Genomic DNA, 21,259 nt, shown 5'->3' with positions numbered 1-21,259 from the left:
TTCTTATAGCATGTGATGTGATATCTCAATGCTTATACCAAACCTGAGACCCTTCCTATGGCATGAGATGTAATATACAACTCCTTCCTATTCCAACCCTGAGACCCTTCCTATAGCATGAGATGTGATATCTCAATGCTTATACCAAACCTGAGACCCTTCCTATAGCATGAGATGTGATATCCAACTTCTTCCCATTCCAATCCTGAGACTCTTCCTATAGCATGAGATGTGATATCTCAATGCTTATACCAAACCTGAGACCCTTCCTATAGCATAAGATGTGATATCTCAATGCTTATACCAAACCTGAGACCCTTCCTATAGCATGAGATGTGATATCCAACTCCTTCCCATTCCAATCCTGAGACCCTTCCTATAGCATGAGATGTGATATCTCAATGCTTATACCAAACCTGAGACCCTTCCTATAGCATGAGATGTGATATCCAACTCCTTCCCATTCCAATCCTGAGACCCTTCCTATAGCATGAGATGTGATGTCTCAATGCTTCTAATACCAAACATGAGATGTGATATCCAACTCCTTCCCATTCCAATCCTGAGACCCTTCCTATAGCATGAGATGTGATATCTCAATGCCTCTTATACCAAACCTGAGATCCTTCCGATAGCATGAGATGTGATATCTCAATGCTTCTAATACCAAACCTGAGATCCTTCCTATAATATGAGATGTGATTTCCAAATCCTTCCCCTTCCAAACCTGAGACCCTCCCTTTAGCATGAAATGTGATATCCAACTCCTTCCCATTCCAATCCTGAGACCCTTCTGATAGCATGAGATGTGATATCTCAATGCCTCTAATACCAAACCTGAGATCCTACCTCTAACATGAAATGTGATATCCATCTCCATCCCTTTCCAAACCTGAGACCCTGCCTATAGCATGAGATGTGATATCCAAGTCCTTCCCATTCCAATCCTGAGACCCTTCCTATAGCATGTGATGTGATATCTCAATGCTTATACCAAACCTGAGACCCTTCCTATGGCATGAGATGTCATATACAACTCCTTCCCATTCCAACCCTGAGACCCTTCCTATAGCATGAGATGTGATATCTCAATGCTTATACCAAACCTGAGACCCTTCCTATAGCATGAGATGTGATATCCAACTTCTTCCCATTCCAATCCTGAGACCCTTCCTATAGCATGAGATGTGATATCTCAATGCTTATACCAAACCTGAGACCCTTCCTATAGCTTGAGATGTGATATCCAACTCCTTCCCATTCAATCCTGAGACCCTTCCTATAGCATGAGATGTGATATCTCAAAGCCCCTAATACCAAACCTGAGATCCTTCCTCTAACATGAAATGTGATATCCAACTCCTTCCCCTTCCAAACCTGAGAGCCTTCCTATAGCATGAGATATGATATCCAAGTCCTTCCCATTCCAATCCTGAGACCCTTCCTATAACATGAAATGTGATATCCAACTCCTTCCCATTCTAACCTGAGACCCTTCCTATAGCATGAGATGGGATATCCAACTCCTTCCAAATCCAATACTGATACCCTTCCGATAGCATGAGATGTGATATCCCAATGCTTCTACCAAACCTGAGACCCATACTATGGCATGAGATGTGATATCAAACTCCTTCCCATTCCAATCCTGAGACGCTTCCTATAGCTTGAGATGTGATATCCAACTCCTTCCCATTCCAATTCTGAGACCCTTCTTATACCATGAGACTTGATATCTCAATGCTTCTAATACCAAACCTGAGACCCGTCCTATAACATGAGATGTGATATCCAAATCCTTCCCCTTCCAAACCTTAGACCCTTCCTTTATCATGAGATGTGATATCCAACTCCTTCCCATTCCAATCCTGAGACCCTTCCGATATCATGAGATTTGTTATCTCAATGCTTCTAATATCAAACTTGAGACCCTCCCTATAGCATGAGATGTGACATCCAAGTCCTTCCCATTCCAATCCTGAGACCCTTCCTATAGCATGAAATGTGATATCTCAATGCTTCTAATACCAAACCTGAGACCCTTCCTATAACATGAGATGGGATATCCAACTCCTTCCCATTCCAATCCTGAGACTCTTCCGATAGCAGAGATGTGATATCTCAATGCTTATACCAAACCTGAGACCCTTCCTAAGGCCTGAGATGTCATATACAACTCCTTCCCATTCCAATCCTGAGACCCTTCCTATAGCATGAGATGTGATAGCTCAATGCTTATACCAAATCTGAGACCCTTCCTATAGCATGAGATGTGATATCCAAATCCTTCCCATTCCAATCCTGAGACCCTTCCTATAGCATGAGATGTGATATCTCAATGCTTATACCAAACCTGAGAGCCTACCTATAGCATGAGATGTGATATCCAAGTCCATCCCATTCCAATCCTTAGACCCTTCCTACAGCATGCGATGTGATATCTCAATGATTCTAATACCAAACCAGAGACCCGTCCTTTAACATGAGATGGGATATCCAACTCCTTCCCATTCCAATCCTGAGTCACTCCTGATAGCAGAGATGTGATATCTCAATGCTTATACCAAACCTGAGACCCTTCCTATAACATGAGATGTGATATCCAACTCCTTCCCGTTCCAAACCTGAGACACTTCCTATAGCATATGTGATATCCAACTCCTTCCCATTCCAAACATGAGACCCTTCCTATAGCAAGAATGTAATATCCACCTCCTACCCATTCCAATCCTGAGACCATTCCTATAGCATGAGATGTGATATATCAATGCTTCTAATACCAAACCTGAGATCCTTCCTATGACATGAGATGTGATATCCATATCCTTCCCATTCCAATCCTGAGACCCTTCCTATAGTAAGAGATGTGATATCCAAATCCTTCCCATTCCAATCCTAAAACCCTTCCTATAACATGAGATGTGATATTCAACTCCTTCCCATTCCAACTTGAGACACTTCCTATAGCATGAGAAGGGATATCCAACTCCTTCCCAATCCAATCCTGAGAACCTTCCGATAGCAGATATGTGATATCTCAATGCTTATACCAAACCTGAGACCCTTCCTATGGCATGAGATGTGATATCCAACTCCTTGCCATTCAAATCCTGAGACCCTTCCTATAGCATGAGATGTGATTTCTCAATGCTTCTACCAAACCTGAGACCCTTCCTTTAGCATGAGATGTGATATCCAAATCCTTCACATTCCAATCCTGAGACCCTTCCTATAGCATGAGATGTGATATCTCAATGCTTCTAATACCAAACCTGAGATCCTTCCTATAACATGAGATGTGATATCCAATTCCTTCCCATTCCAAACCTGAGACCCTTCCTATTGGATGAGATGTGATATCCAACTCCTTCCCATTCCAACCCTGAGACCCTTCCTATACCATGAGATGTGATATCTCAATGCTTCTAATACCAAACCTGGGAACCGTCCTATAACATGAGATGTGATATCTCAATGTTTCTAATAAAAAACCTGAGACCCTTCCTATAACATGAGATGTGATATCCAATTCCTTCCCATTCCAAACCTGAGACCCTTCCTATTGGATGAGATGTGATATCCAAATCCTTCCCCTTCCAAACCTGAGACCCTTCCTTTAGCATGAGATGTGATATCCAAATACTTCCCATTCCAATCCTAAAACCCTTCCTATAGCATGAGATTTGATATCTCAGTGTTTCTAATAAAAAACCTGAGACCCTTCCTATAGCAAGAGATGTGATATCCAAATCCTTCCCATTCCAATCCTGAGACCCTTCCTGTATATAACATGAGATGTGATATCCAACTCCTTCCCATTCCAACCTGAGACCCTTCCTATAGCATGAGATGTGATATCCAACTCCTTACCATTCAAATCCTGAGACCCTCCCTATAACAAGAGATGTCATATCCAACTCCTTCCCATTCCAAACCTGAGACCCTTCCTATAACATGAGATGTGATATCCAACTCCTTCCCATTCCAAACCTGAGACCCTTCCGATAGCATGAGCTGTGATATCTCAATGCTTCAAAAACCAAACATGAGAACCATCCTATAACATGAGATGTGAAATCCAAATCCTTCCCTTCGCAAACCTGAGACTCTTCCTATAGCATGAGATGTGATATCTCAATGCTTCTACCAAACCTGAAACCCTTCCTATAGCATGAGATGTGATATCCAACTCCTTCCCATTCCAATCCTGAGACACATCCTATAGCATGAGATGTGATATCACAATGCTTCTAATACCAAACCTGAGACCCGTCCTATAACATGAGATGTGATATCCAAATCCTTCCCCTTCCAAACCTGAGACCCTTCCTTTAGCATGAGGTGTGATATCCAGCTCCTCCCATTCCAATCCTGAGACCCTTCCGATAGCAGAGATGTGATATTTCAATGCTTATACCAAACCTGAGACCCTTCCCATAGCATGAGATGTGATATCCAACTCCTTCCCATTCCAATCCTGAGACCCTGCCTATAGCATGAGATGTGATATCCAAGTCCTTCCCATTCCAATCCTGAGACCCTTCCTATAGCATGTGATGTGATAACTCAATGCTTATACCAAACCTGAGACCCTTCCTATGGCATGAGATGTCATATACAACTCCTTCCCATTCCAACCCTGAGACCCTTCCTATAGCATGAGATGTGATATCTCAATGCTTATACCAAACCTGAGACCCTTCCTATAGCATGAGATGTGATATCCAACTTCTTCCCATTCCAATCCTGAGACCCTTCCTATAGCATGAGATGTGATATCTCAATGCTTATACCAAACCTGAGACCCTTCCTATAGCTTGAGATGTGATATCCAACTCCTTCCCATTCCAATCCTGAGACCCTTCCTATAGCATGAGATGTGATATCTCAAGGCCCCTAATACCAAACCTGAGATCCTTCCTCTAACATGAAATGTGATATCCAACTCCTTCCCCTTCCAAACCTGAGAGCCTTCCTATAGCATGAGATATGATATCCAAGTCCTTCCCATTCCAATCCTGAGACCCTTCCTATAGCTTGAGATGTGATATCCAACTCCTTCCCATTCCAATTCTGAGACCCTTCTTATACCATGAGACTTGATATCTCAATGCTTCTAATACCAAACCTGAGACCCGTCCTATAACATGAGATGTGATATCCAAATCCTTCCCCTTCCAAACCTTAGACCCTTCCTTTATCATGAGATGTGATATCCAACTCCTTCCCATTCCAATCCTGAGACCCTTCCGATATCATGAGATTTGTTATCTCAATGCTTCTAATATCAAACTTGAGACCCTCCCTATAGCATGAGATGTGACATCCAAGTCCTTCCCATTCCAATCCTGAGACCCTTCCTATAGCATGAGATGTGATATCTCAATGCTTCTAATACCAAACCTGAGACCCTTCCTATAACATGAGATGGGATATCCAACTCCTTCCCATTCCAATCCTGAGACCCTTCCGATAGCAGAGATGTGATATCTCAATGCTTATACCAAACCTGAGACCCTTCCTAAGGCCTGAGATGTCATATACAACTCCTTCCCATTCCAATCCTGAGACCCTTCCTATAGCATGAGATGTGATATCTCAATGCTTATACCAAATCTGAGACCCTTCCTATAGCATGAGATGTGATATCCAACACCTTCCCATTCCAATCCTGAGACCCTTCCTATAGCATGAGAAGTGATATCTCCATGCTTATACCAAACCTGAGACCCTTCCTATAGCATGAGATGTGATATCCAAATCCTTCCCATTCCAATCTTGAGACCCTTCCTATAGCATGAAATGTGATATCTCAATGCTTATACCAAACCTGAGAGCCTACCTATAGCATGAGATGTGATATCCAAGTCCATCCCATTCCAATCCTTAGACCCTTCCTACAGCATGCGATGTGATATCTCAATGATTCTAATACCAAACCAGAGACCCGTCCTTTAACATGAGATGGGATATCCAACTCCTTCCCATTCCAATCCTGAGCCACTCCTGATAGCAGAGATGTGATATCTCAATGCTTATACCAAACCTGAGACCCTTCCTATAACATGAGATGTGATATCCAACTCCTTCCCGTTCCAAACCTGAGACACTTCAGATAGCATATGTGATATCCAACTCCTTCCCATTCCAAACATGAGACCCTTCCTATAGCAAGAATGTAATATCCAACTCCTACCCATTCCAATCCTGAGACCATTCCTATAGCATGAGATGTGATATATCAATGCTTCTAATACCAATCCTGAGATCCTTCCTATGACATGAGATGTGATATCCAAATCCTTCCCATTCCAATCCTGAGACCCTTCCTATAGCAAGAGATGTGATATCCAAATCCTTCCCATTCCAATCCTGAGACCCTTCCTATAACATGAGATGTGATATTCAACTCCTTCCCATTCCAACCTGAGACACTTCCTATAGCATGAGAAGGGATATCCAACTCCTTCCCAATCCAATCCTGAGAACCTTCCGATAGCAGAGATGTGATATCTCAATGCTTATACCAAACCTGAGACCCTTCCTATGGCATGAGATGTGATATCCAACTCCTTGCCATTCAAATCCTGAGACCCTTCCTATAGCATGAGATGTGATTTCTCAATGCTTCTACCAAACCTGAGACCCTTCCTTTAGCATGAGATGTGATATCCAAATCCTTCACATTCCAATCCTGAGACCCTTCCTATAGCATGAGATGTGATATCTCAATGCTTCTAATACCAAACCTGAGATCCTTCCTATAACATGAGATGTGATATCCAATTCCTTCCCATTCCAAACCTGAGACCCTTCTTATTGGATGAGATGTGATATCCAACTCCTTCCCATTCCAACCCTGAGACCCTTCCTATACCATGAGATGTGATATCTCAATGCTTCTAATACCAAACCTGGGAACCGTCCTATAACATGAGATGTGATATCTCAATGTTTCTAATAAAAAACTTGAGACCCTTCCTATAACATGAGATGTGATATCCAATTCCTTCCCATTCCAAACCTGAGACCCTTCCTATTGGATGAGATGTGATATCCAAATCCTTCCCCTTCCAAACCTGAGACCCTTCCTTTAGCATGAGATGTGATATCCAAATACTTCCCATTCCAATCCTAAAACCCTTCCTATAGCATGAGATTTGATATCTCAAGGTTTCTAATAAAAAACCTGAGACCCTTCCTATAGCAAGAGATGTGATATCCAAATCCTTCCCATTCCAATCCTGAGACCCTTCCTGTATATAACAAGAGATGTCATATCCAACTCCTTCCCATTCCAAACCTGAGACCCTTCCTATAACATGAGATGTGATATCCAACTCCTTCCCATTCCAAACCTGAGACCCTTCCGATAGCATGAGCTGTGATATCTCAATGCTTCAAAAACCAAACATGAGAACCATCCTATAACATGAGATGTGAAATCCAAATCCTTCCCTTCCCAAACCTGAGACTCTTCCTATAGCATGAGATGTGATATCTCAATGCTTCTACCAAACCTGAAACCCTTCCTATAGCATGAGATGTGATATCCAACTCCTTCCCATTCCAATCCTGAGACACATCCTATAGCATGAGATGTGATATCACAATGCTTCTAATACCAAACCTGAGACCCGTCCTATAACATGAGATGTGATATCCAAATCCTTCCCCTTCCAAACCTGAGACCCTTCCTTTAGCATGAGGTGTGATATCCAGCTCCTCCCATTCCAATCTTGAGTCCCTTCCGATAGCAGAGATGTGATATTTCAATGCTTATACCAAACCTGAGACCCTTCCCATAGCATGAGATGTGATATCCAACTCCTTCCCATTCCAATCCTGAGACCCTTCCTATAGCATGAGATGTGATATCTCAATGCTTCTAATACCAAACCTGAGATCCTTCCTATAACATGAGATGTGATATCCAACTCCTTCCCATTCCAATCCCGAGACCCTTCCTATAGCATGAGATGTGATATCTCAATGCTTCTAATACCAAACCTAAGGTCCTTCCTATAACATGAGATGTGATATCCAAATCCTTCCCATTCCAAACCTGAGACCCTCCCTTTAGCATGAGATGTGATATCCAACTCCTTCCCATTCCAATCCTGATACCCTTCTGATAGCATGAGATGTGATATCTCAATGCCTCTAATACCAAACCTGAGATCCTACCTCTAACATGAAATGTGATATCCAACTCCTTCCTTTTCCAAACCTGAGACCCTTCATACAGCATGAGATGTGATATCCAAGTCCTTCCCATTCCAATCCTGAGACCCTTCCTATAACATGAGATGTGATATCCAACTCCTTCTATTCCAACTTGAGACCCTTCCTATAGCATGAGATGGGATATCCAACTCCTTCCAAATCCAATCCTGATACCCTTCCGATAGCATGAGATGTGATATCCCAATGCTTCTACAAAACCTGAGACCCATACCATGGCATGAGATGTGATATCAAACTCCCGTCCTACACCATGAGACTTGATATCTCAATGCTTCTAATACCAAACCTGAGACCGGTCCAATAACATGAGATGTGATATCCAAATCCTTCCCCTTCCAAACCTTAGACCCTTCCTTTATCATGAGATGTGATATCCAAGTCCTTCCCATTCCATTCCTGAGACCCTTCCTATAGCATGAGATGTGATATCTCAATGCTTCTAATACCAAACCTGAGACCCTTCCTATAACATGAGATGTGATATCTCAATGCTTCTAATACCAAACTTGAGACCCTTCCTATAACATGAATTGTGATATCCAAATCCTTCCCATTCCAATCCTGAGACCCTTCCGATAGCAGAGATGTGATATCTCAATGCTTATACCAAACCTAAGACCCTTCCGATAGCATGAGATGTGATATCTCAATGCTTCTAATACCAAACCTGAGATCCTTCCAATAACATGAGATATGATGTCCAAATCCCTCCCCTTCCAAACCTTAGACCATCCCTTTAGCATGAGATTTGATATCCAACTCCTTCCCATTCCAATCCTGAGACCCTTCTGATGGCATGAGATGTGATATCTCAATGCCTCTAAAACCAAACCTGAGATCCTACCTCTAACATGAAATGTGATATCCAACTCCTTCCCCTTCCAACCCTGAGAGCCTTCCTATAGAATGAGATGTGATATCCAAGTCCTTCCCATTCCAATCCTGAGACCCTTCCTATAACATGAGATGTGATATCCAACTCCTTCCCATTCCAATCATGAGACCCTTCCTATAGCTTGAGATGTGATATCCAACTCCTTCTCATTCCAATTCTGAGACCCTTCCTATAGCATGAGATGTGATATCTCAATGCTTATACCAAACCTGAGACCCTTCCTATAGCTTGAGATGTGATATCCAACTCCTTCCCATTCCAATCCTGAGACCCTTCCTATAGCATGAGATGTGATATCTCAAGGCCCCTAATACCAAACCTGAGATCCTTCCTCTAACATGAAATGTGATATCCAACTCCTTCCCCTTCCAAACCTGAGAGCCTTCCTATAGCATGAGATATGATATCCAAGTCCTTCCCATTCCAATCCTGAGACCCTTCCTATAACATGAAATGTGATATCCAACTCCTTCCCATTCTAACCTGAGACCCTTCCTATAGCATGAGATGGGATATCCAACTCCTTCCAAATCCAATACTGATACCCTTCCGATAGCATGAGATGTGATATCCCAATGCTTCTACCAAACCTGAGACCCATACTATGGCATGAGATGTGATATCAAACTCCTTCCCATTCCAATCCTGAGACGCTTCCTATAGCTTGAGATGTGATATCCAACTCCTTCCCATTCCAATTCTGAGACCCTTCTTATACCATGAGACTTGATATCTCAATGCTTCTAATACCAAACCTGAGACCCGTCCTATAACATGAGATGTGATATCCAAATCCTTCCCCTTCCAAACCTTAGACCCTTCCTTTATCATGAGATGTGATATCCAACTCCTTCCCATTCCAATCCTGAGACCCTTCCGATATCATGAGATTTGTTATCTCAATGCTTCTAATATCAAACTTGAGACCCTCCCTATAGCATGAGATGTGACATCCAAGTCCTTCCCATTCCAATCCTGAGACCCTTCCTATAGCATGAGATGTGATATCTCAATGCTTCTAATACCAAACCTGAGACCCTTCCTATAACATGAGATGGGATATCCAACTCCTTCCCATTCCAATCCTGAGACCCTTCCGATAGCAGAGATGTGATATCTCAATGCTTATACCAAACCTGAGACCCTTCCTAAGGCCTGAGATGTCATATACAACTCCTTCCCATTCCAATCCTGAGACCCTTCCTATAGCATGAGATGTGATATCTCAATGCTTATACCAAATCTGAGACCCTTCCTATAGCATGAGATGTGATATCCAACACCTTCCCATTCCAATCCTGAGACCCTTCCTATAGCATGAGATGTGATATCTCCATGCTTATACCAAACCTGAGACCCTTCCTATAGCATGAGATGTGATATCCAAATCCTTCCCATTCCAATCCTGAGACCCTTCCTATAGCATGAGATGTGATATCTCAATGCTTATACCAAACCTGAGAGCCTACCTATAGCATGAGATGTGATATCCAAGTCCATCCCATTCCAATCCTTAGACCCTTCCTACAGCATGCGATGTGATATCTCAATGATTCTAATACCAAACCAGAGACCCGTCCTTTAACATGAGATGGGATATCCAACTCCTTCCCATTCCAATCCTGAGCCACTCCTGATAGCAGAGATGTGATATCTCAATGCTTATACCAAACCTGAGACCCTTCCTATAACATGAGATGTGATATCCAACTCCTTCCCGTTCCAAACCTGAGACACTTCAGATAGCATATGTGATATCCAACTCCTTCCCATTCCAAACATGAGACCCTTCCTATAGCAAGAATGTAATATCCAACTCCTACCCATTCCAATCCTGAGACCATTCCTATAGCATGAGATGTGATATATCAATGCTTCTAATACCAATCCTGAGATCCTTCCTATGACATGAGATGTGATATCCAAATCCTTCCCATTCCAATCCTGAGACCCTTCCTATAGCAAGAGATGTGATATCCAAATCCTTCCCATTCCAATCCTGAGACCCTTCCTATAACATGAGATGTGATATTCAACTCCTTCCCATTCCAACCTGAGACACTTCCTATAGCATGAGAAGGGATATCCAACTCCTTCCCAATCCAATCCTGAGAACCTTCCGATAGCAGAGATGTGATATCTCAATGCTTATACCAAACCTGAGACCCTTCCTATGGCATGAGATGTGATATCCAACTCCTTGCCATTCAAATCCTGAGACCCTTCCTATAGCATGAGATGTGATTTCTCAATGCTTCTACCAAACCTGAGACCCTTCCTTTAGCATGAGATGTGATATCCAAATCCTTCACATTCCAATCCTGAGACCCTTCATATAGCATGAGATGTGATATCTCAATGCTTCTAATACCAAACCTGAGATCCTTCCTATAACATGAGATGTGATATCCAATTCCTTCCCATTCCAAACCTGAGACCCTTCCTATTGGATGAGATGTGATATCCAACTCCTTCCCATTCCAACCCTGAGACCCTTCCTATACCATGAGATGTGATATCTCAATGCTTCTAATACCAAACCTGGGAACCGTCCTATAACATGAGATGTGATATCTCAATGTTTCTAATAAAAAACTTGAGACCCTTCCTATAACATGAGATGTGATATCCAATTCCTTCCCATTCCAAACCTGAGACCCTTCCTATTGGATGAGATGTGATATCCAAATCCTTCCCCTTCCAAACCTGAGACCCTTCCTTTAGCATGAGATGTGATATCCAAATACTTCCCATTCCAATCCTAAAACCCTTCCTATAGCATGAGATTTGATATCTCAAGGTTTCTAATAAAAAACCTGAGACCCTTCCTATAGCAAGAGATGTGATATCCAAATCCTTCCCATTCCAATCCTGAGACCCTTCCTGTATATAACATGAGATGTGATATCCAACTCCTTCCCATTCCAACCTGAGACCCTTCCTATAGCATGAGATGTGATATCCAACTCCTTACCATTCAAATCCTGAGACCCTCCTTATAACAAGAGATGTCATATCCAACTCCTTCCCATTCCAAACCTGAGACCCTTCCTATAACATGAGATGTGATATCCAACTCCTTCCCATTCCAAACCTGAGACCCTTCCGATAGCATGAGTTGTGATATCTCAATGCTTCAAAAACCAAACATGAGAACCATCCTATAACATGAGATGTGAAATCCAAATCCTTCCCTTCCCAAACCTGAGACTCTTCCTATAGCATGAGATGTGATATCTCAATGCTTCTACCAAACCTGAAACCCTTCCTATAGCATGAGATGTGATATCCAACTCCTTCCCATTCCAATCCTGAGACACATCCTATAGCATGAGATGTGATATCACAATGCTTCTAATACCAAACCTGAGACCCGTCCTATAACATGAGATGTGATATCCAAATCCTTCCCCTTCCAAACCTGAGACCCTTCCTTTAGCATGAGGTGTGATATCCAGCTCCTCCCATTCCAATCCTGAGTCCCTTCCGATAGCAGAGATGTGATATTTCAATGCTTATACCAAACCTGAGACCCTTCCCATAGCATGAGATGTGATATCCAACTCCTTCCCATTCCAATCCTGAGACCCTTCCTATAGCATGAGATGTGATATCTCAATGCTTCTAATACCAAACCTGAGATCCTTCCTATAACATGAGATGTGATATCCAACTCCTTCCCATTCCAATCCCGAGACCCTTCCTATAGCATGAGATGTGATATCTCAATGCTTCTAATACCAAACCTAAGGTCCTTCCTATAACATGAGATGTGATATCCAAATCCTTCCCATTCCAAACCTGAGACCCTCCCTTTAGCATGAGATGTGATATCCAACTCCTTCCCATTCCAATCCTGATACCCTTCTGATAGCATGAGATGTGATATCTCAATGCCTCTAATACCAAACCTGAGATCCTACCTCTAACATGAAATGTGATATCCAACTCCTTCCTTTTCCAAACCTGAGACCCTTCCTACAGCATGAGATGTGATATCCAAGTCCTTCCCATTCCAATCCTGAGACCCTTCCTATAACATGAGATGTGATATCCAACTCCTTCTATTCCAACTTGAGACCCTTCCTATAGCATGAGATGGGATATCCAACTCCTTCCAAATCCAATCCTGATACCCTTCCGATAGCATGAGATGTGATATCCCAATGCTTCTACAAAACCTGAGACCCATACCATGGCATGAGATGTGATATCAAACTCCCGTCCTATACCATGAGACTTGATATCTCAATGCTTCTAATACCAAACCTGAGACCGGTCCAATAACATGAGATGTGATATCCAAATCCTTCCCCTTCCAAACCTTAGACCCTTCCTTTATCATGAGATGTGATATCCAAGTCCTTCCCATTCCATTCCTGAGACCCTTCCTATAGCATGAGATGTGATATCTCAATGCTTCTAATACCAAACCTGAGACCCTTCCTATAACATGAGATGTGATATCTCAATGCTTCTAATACCAAACTGGAGACCCTTCCTATAACATGAATTGTGATATCCAAATCCTTCCCATTCCAATCCTGAGACCCTTCCGATAGCAGAGATGTGATATCTCAATGCTTATACCAAACCTAAGACCCTTCCGATAGCATGAGATGTGATATCTCAATGCTTCTAATACCAAACCTGAGATCCTTCCAATAACATGAGATATGATGTCCAAATCCCTCCCCTTCCAAACCTTAGACCATCCCTTTAGCATGAGATTTGATATCCAACTCCTTCCCATTCCAATCCTGAGACCCTTCTGATGGCATGAGATGTGATATCTCAATGCCTCTAAAACCAAACCTGAGATCCTACCTCTAACATGAAATGTGATATCCAACTCCTTTCCCTTCCAACCCTGAGAGCCTTCCTATAGAATGAGATGTGATATCCAAGTCCTTCCCATTCCAATCCTGAGACCCTTCCTATAACATGAGATGTGATATCCAACTCCTTCCCATTCCAATCATGAGACCCTTCCTATAGCTTGAGATGTGATATCCAACTCCTTCTCATTCCAATTCTGAGACCCGTCCTATACCATGAGACTTGATATCTCAATGCTTCAAATACCAAACCTGAGACCGGTCCTATAACATGAGATGTGATACCCAAATCCGTCCCCTTCCAAACCTTAGACCCTTCCTATAGCATGAGATGTGATATCTCATTGCTTCTAATACCAAACCTGAGACCCTTCCTATAACGAGATGGGATATACAACTCCTTCCCATTCCAATCCTGAGACCCTTCAGATAGCAGAGATGTGATATCCAACTCCTTCCCATTCCAAACCTGAGACCCTTCCTATAGCATGAGATGTTATAATTTAATGCTTCTAAAACCAAACCTGAGAACCATCCTATAACCTGTGAAATCCAAATCCTTCCCTTTCCAAACCTGAGACCCTTCCGATAGCATGAGATGTGATATCTCAATGCTTCTAAAACCAAACATGAGAACCATCCTATAACATGAGATGTGAAATCCAAATCCTTCCCTTTCCAAACCTGAGACCCTTCCTATAGCTTGAGATGAAATATCAAACTCCTTCCCATTCCAATCCTGAGATAGCTTGAGATGTGATATCCAACTCCATCCCATTCCAATCCTGAGACCCTTCCGATAGCATGAGATGTGATAGCTCAATGCTTCTAATATCAAAACTGAGACCCTCCCAATAGTATGAGATGTGAATTCTAAGTCCTTCCCATTCCTATCCTGAGACCCTTCCGATAGCAGAGATGTGATATCTCAATGCTTATACCAAACCTGATGACCCTTCCTATGGCATTAGATGTGATATCCAACTCCTTCCCATTCCAATCCTGAGTTCCTTCCTATAGCATGAGATGTGATATCTCAATGCTTCTATCAAACCTGATACCCTTCCTTTAGCATGAGATGTGATATTCAACTCCTTCCCATTCCAATCCTGAGACCCTTCCTATAACATGAGACGTGATATCCAACTCCTTCCCATTCCAATCCTGAGACTCCTCCTATAGCATGAGATGTGATATCCAACTCCTTCCCATTCCAATCATGAGACCCTTCCTATAGCTTGAGATGTGATATCTCAATGCTTCTAATACCAAACCTGGGACCCGTCCTATAACATGAGATACGTTCTATAACATGAGATATGATATCCAAATCCTTCCCCTTCCAAACCTGAGACCCTTCCTTTAGCATGAGATGTGATATCCAAATCCTTCCCATTCCAATACTGAAACCCTTCCTATAGCATGAGATGTCATATCTCAATGTTTCTAATAGAAAACCTGAGACCCTTCCTATAGCAAGAGATGTGATATCCAAATCCTTCCCATTTCAATCTTGAGACCCTTCCTATAACATGAGATGTGATATCCAACTCCTACCCATTCCAACCTGAGACCCTTCCTATAGCATGAGAAGGGATATCCAATTCCTTCCCAATCCAATCCTTAGACCCTTCCGATAGCAGAGATGTGATATCTCAATGCTTATACCAAACCTGAGACCCTTCCTTTAGCATGAGATGTGATATCCAAATCCTTCACATTCCAATCCTGAGACCCTTCCTATAGCATGAGATGTGATATCTCAATGCTTCTAATACAAAACCTGAGATCCTTCCTATAACATGAGATGTGATATCCAAGTCCTTCCCATTCCAATCCTGAGACCCTTCCTATAACATGAGATGTGATATCCAACTCCTTCTATTCCAACCTGAGACCCTTCCTATAACATGAGACGTGATATCCAACTCCTTCCCAATCCAATCCTTAGACCCTTCCGATAGCAGAGATGTGATATCTCAATGCTTATACCAAACCTGATGACCCTTCCTATGGCATTAGATGTGATATCCAACTCCTTCCCATTCCAATCCTGAGTTCCTTCCTATAGCATGAGATGTGATATCTGAATGCTTCTATCAAACCTGATACCCTTCCTTTAGCATGAGATGTGATATTCAACTCCTTCCCATTCCAATCCTGAGACCCTTCCTATAACATGAGACGTGATATCCAACTCCTTCCCATTCCAATCCTGAGACTCCTCCTATAGCATGAGATGTGATATCTCAATGCTTCTAATACCAGCCCTGGGACCGGTCCTATAACATGAGATATGATATCCAAATCCTTCCCCTTCCAAACCTGAGACCCTTCCTATAGCAAGAGATGTGATATCCAATTCCTTCCCATTCCAATCCTGAGACCCTTCCTATAACGAGATGTGATATCCAACTCCTTCCCATTCCAACCTGAGACCCTTCCTGTAGCATGAGAAGGGAGATCCAACTCCTTCCCATTCCAATCGTGAGACCCTTCCTATACCATGAGATGTGATATCTCAATGCTTCTAATACCAAACCTGGGACCCGTCCTATAACATGAGATACGTCCTATAACATGAGATATGATATCCAAATCCTTCCCCTTCCAAACCTGAGACCCTTCCTTTAGCATGAGATGTGATATCCAAATCCTTCCCATTCCAATACTGAAACCCTTCCTATAGCATGAGATGTCATATCACAATGTTTCTAATAGAAAACCTGAGACCCTTCCTATAGCAAGAGATGTGATATCCAAATCCTTCCCATTTCAATCTTGAGACCCTTCCTATAACATGAGATGTGATATCCAACTCCTACCCATTCCAACCTGAGACCCTTCCTATAGCATGAGAAGGGATATCCAATTCCTTCCCAATCCAATCCTTAGACCCTTCCGATAGCAGAGATGTGATATCTCAATGCTTATACCAAACCTGAGACCCTTCCTTTAGCATGAGATGTGATATCCAAATCCTTCACATTCCAATCCTGAGACCCTTCCTATAGCATGAGATGTGATATCTCAATGCTTCTAATACAAAACCTGAGATCCTTCCTATAACATGAGATGTGATATCCAAGTCCTTCCCATTCCAATCCTGAGACCCTTCCTATAACATGAGATGTGATATCCAACTCCTTCTATTCCAACCTGAGACCCTTCCTATAGCATGAGATGGGATATCCAACTCCTTCCAAATCCAATCCTGATACCCTTCCGATAGCATGAGATGTGATATCCCAATGCTTCTACAAAACCTGAGACCCATACCATGGCATGAGATGTGATATCAAACTCCCGTCCTATACCATGAGACTTGATATCTCAATGCTTCTAATACCAAACCTGAGACCGGTCCAATAACATGAGATGTGATATCCAAATCCTTCCCCTTCCAAACCTTAGACCCTTCCTTTATCATGAGATGTGATATCCAAGTCCTTCCCATTCCATTCCTGAGACCCTTCCTATAGCATGAGATGTGATATCTCAATGCTTCTAATACCAAACCTCAGATCCTTCCAATAACATGAGATGTGATGTCCAAATCCTTCCCCTTCCAAACCTTAGACCCTCCCTTTAGCATGAGATGTGATATCCAACTCCTTCCCATTCCAATCCTGAGACCCTTCTGATGGCATGAGATGTCATATCTCAATGCCTCTAATAGCAAACCTGAGATCCTACCTCTAACATGAGATGTGATATCAAACTCCTTCCCATTCCAAACCTGAGACCCTTCCGATAGCATGAGATGTGATATTTCAATGCTTCTAAAACCAAACATGAGAACCATCCTATAACATGAGATGTGAAATCCAAATCATTCCCTTTCCAAACCTGAGGCCCTTCCTATAGCTTGAGATGTGATATCAAACTCCTTCCCATTCAATGTGATATCCAACTCCTTCCCATTCCAATCCTGGGACCCTTCCTATACCATGAGATGTGATATTTCAATGCTTCTAATACCAAACCTGAGACCCGTCCTAAAACATGAGATGTGAGATCCAAATCCTTCCCCTTCCAGACCTGAGACCTTTCCTTTAGCATGAGATGTGATATCCAACTCCTTCCCATTCCAAACCTGAGACCCTTCCCATAGCATGAGATGTGATATCTCAATGCTTCTAAAACCAAACATGAGAACCATCCTATAACATGAGATGTGAAATCCAACTCCTTCCCGTTCCAAACCTGATACCCTTCCTATAGCATGAGATGTGATATCCAATTCCTTCCCATCCCAATCCTGAGACACCTCCGATAGCAGAGATGTGAAATCTCAATGCTTATACCAAACCTGAGACTCTTAATATAACATGAGATGTGATATCTAACTCCTTCCCGTTCCAAACCTGAGACCCTTCCTATAGCATGAGATGCAATATCCAACTCCTTCCCATTCCAATCCTGAGACCCTTCCCATAGCATGAGATGTGATATCTCAATGCTTCTAATACCAAACCTGTGAACCTTCCTATAACAAGAGATGTGATATCCAAATCCTTCCCCTTCCAAATCTGAGACCCTCCCTTTAGCATGAGATGTGATATCTCAATGCCTCTAATACCAAACCTGAGATCCTTCCGATAGCATGAGATGTGATATCTCAATGCTTCTAATACCAAACCTAAGATCCTTCCTATAACATGAGATGTAATATCCAAATCCTTCCCCTTCCATTCCTGAGACCCTCCTTTTAGCATGAGATGTTATATCCAACTCCTTCCCATTCCAATCCTGAGACCCTTCTGATAGCATGAGATGTGATATCTCAATGCCTCTAATACCAAACCTGAGATCCTACATCTAACATGAAATGTGATATCCAACTCCTTCCCTTTCCAAACGTGAGACCCTCCCTATAGAATGAGATGTGATATCCAAGTCCTTCCCATTCCAATCCTGAGACCCTTCCTATAGCATGAGATGTGATATCTCAATGCTTCTAATACCAAACCTGAGACCCTTCCTATAACGTAAGATGGGATATCCAACTCCTTCCCATTCCAATCCTGAGACCCTTCCGATAGCAGAGATGTGATATCTCAATGCTTATACCAAACCTGAGACCCTTCCTGTGGCATGAGATGTCATATACAACTCCTTCCCATTCCAATCCTGAGACCCTTCCTATAGCATGAGATGTGATATCTCAATGCTTCTAATACCAAACCTGAGACCCTTCCTATAACGTAAGATGGGATATCCAACTCCTTCCCATTCCAATCCTGAGACCCTTCCGATAGCAGAGATGTGATATCTCAATGCTTATACCAAACCTGAGACCCTTCCTGTGGCATGAGATGTCATATACAACTCCTTCCCATTCCAAACCTGAGACCCTTCCTATAGCATGAGATGTGATATCCAACTCCTTCCTATTCCAATCCTGAGACCCTTCCTATAACATGAGATGTTATGTCTCAATGCTTCTAATACCAAACCTGAGATCCTTCCTATGGCATGAGATGTCATATAAAACTCCTTCCCATTCCAATCCTGAGACCCTTCCCATAGCATGAGATGTGATATCCAACTCCTTCTCATTCCAATTCTGAGACCCGTCCTATACCATGAGACTTGATATCTCAATGCTTCAAATACCAAACCTGAGACCGGTCCTATAACATGAGATGTGATACCCAAATCCGTCCCCTTCCAAACCTTAGACCCTTCCTATAGCATGAGATGTGATATCTCATTGCTTCTAATACCAAACCTGAGACCCTTCCTATAACGAGATGGGATATACAACTCCTTCCCATTCCAATCCTGAGACCCTTCAGATAGCAGAGATGTGATATCCAACTCCTTCCCATTCCAAACCTGAGACCCTTCCTATAGCATGAGATGTTATAATTTAATGCTTCTAAAACCAAACCTGAGAACCATCCTATAACCTGTGAAATCCAAATCCTTCCCTTTCCAAACCTGAGACCCTTCCGATAGCATGAGATGTGATATCTCAATGCTTCTAAAACCAAACATGAGAACCATCCTATAACATGAGATGTGAAATCCAAATCCTTCCCTTTCCAAACCTGAGACCCTTCCTATAGCTTGAGATGAAATATCAAACTCCTTCCCATTCCAATCCTGAGATAGCTTGAGATGTGATATCCAACTCCATCCCATTCCAATCCTGAGACCCTTCCGATAGCATGAGATGTGATAGCTCAATGCTTCTAATATCAAAACTGAGACCCTCCCAATAGTATGAGATGTGAATTCTAAGTCCTTCCCATTCCTATCCTGAGACCCTTCCGATAGCAGAGATGTGATATCTCAATGCTTATACCAAACCTGATGACCCTTCCTATGGCATTAGATGTGATATCCAACTCCTTCCCATTCCAATCCTGAGTTCCTTCCTATAGCATGAGATGTGATATCTCAATGCTTCTATCAAACCTGATACCCTTCCTTTAGCATGAGATGTGATATTCAACTCCTTCCCATTCCAATCCTGAGACCCTTCCTATAACATGAGACGTGATATCCAACTCCTTCCCATTCCAATCCTGAGACTCCTCCTATAGCATGAGATGTGATATCCAACTCCTTCCCATTCCAATCATGAGACCCTTCCTATAGCTTGAGATGTGATATCTCAATGCTTCTAATACCAAACCTGGGACCCGTCCTATAACATGAGATACGTTCTATAACATGAGATATGATATCCAAATCCTTCCCCTTCCAAACCTGAGACCCTTCCTTTAGCATGAGATGTGATATCCAAATCCTTCCCATTCCAATACTGAAACCCTTCCTATAGCATGAGATGTCATATCTCAATGTTTCTAATAGAAAACCTGAGACCCTTCCTATAGCAAGAGATGTGATATCCAAATCCTTCCCATTTCAATCTTGAGACCCTTCCTATAACATGAGATGTGATATCCAACTCCTACCCATTCCAACCTGAGACCCTTCCTATAGCATGAGAAGGGATATCCAATTCCTTCCCAATCCAATCCTTAGACCCTTCCGATAGCAGAGATGTGATATCTCAATGCTTATACCAAACCTGAGACCCTTCCTTTAGCATGAGATGTGATATCCAAATCCTTCACATTCCAATCCTGAGACCCTTCCTATAGCATGAGATGTGATATCTCAATGCTTCTAATACAAAACCTGAGATCCTTCCTATAACATGAGATGTGATATCCAAGTCCTTCCCATTCCAATCCTGAGACCCTTCCTATAACATGAGATGTGATATCCAACTCCTTCTATTCCAACCTGAGACCCTTCCTAT

The sequence above is a fragment of the Ambystoma mexicanum genome, chromosome 2p, assembly GCF_040938575.1.
Source record: "Ambystoma mexicanum isolate Mex_15411 chromosome 2p, UKY_AmexF1_1, whole genome shotgun sequence".
Classification (NCBI taxonomy): Eukaryota; Metazoa; Chordata; class Amphibia; order Caudata; family Ambystomatidae; genus Ambystoma; species Ambystoma mexicanum.
This window is presented reverse-complemented; position numbering follows the sequence as displayed.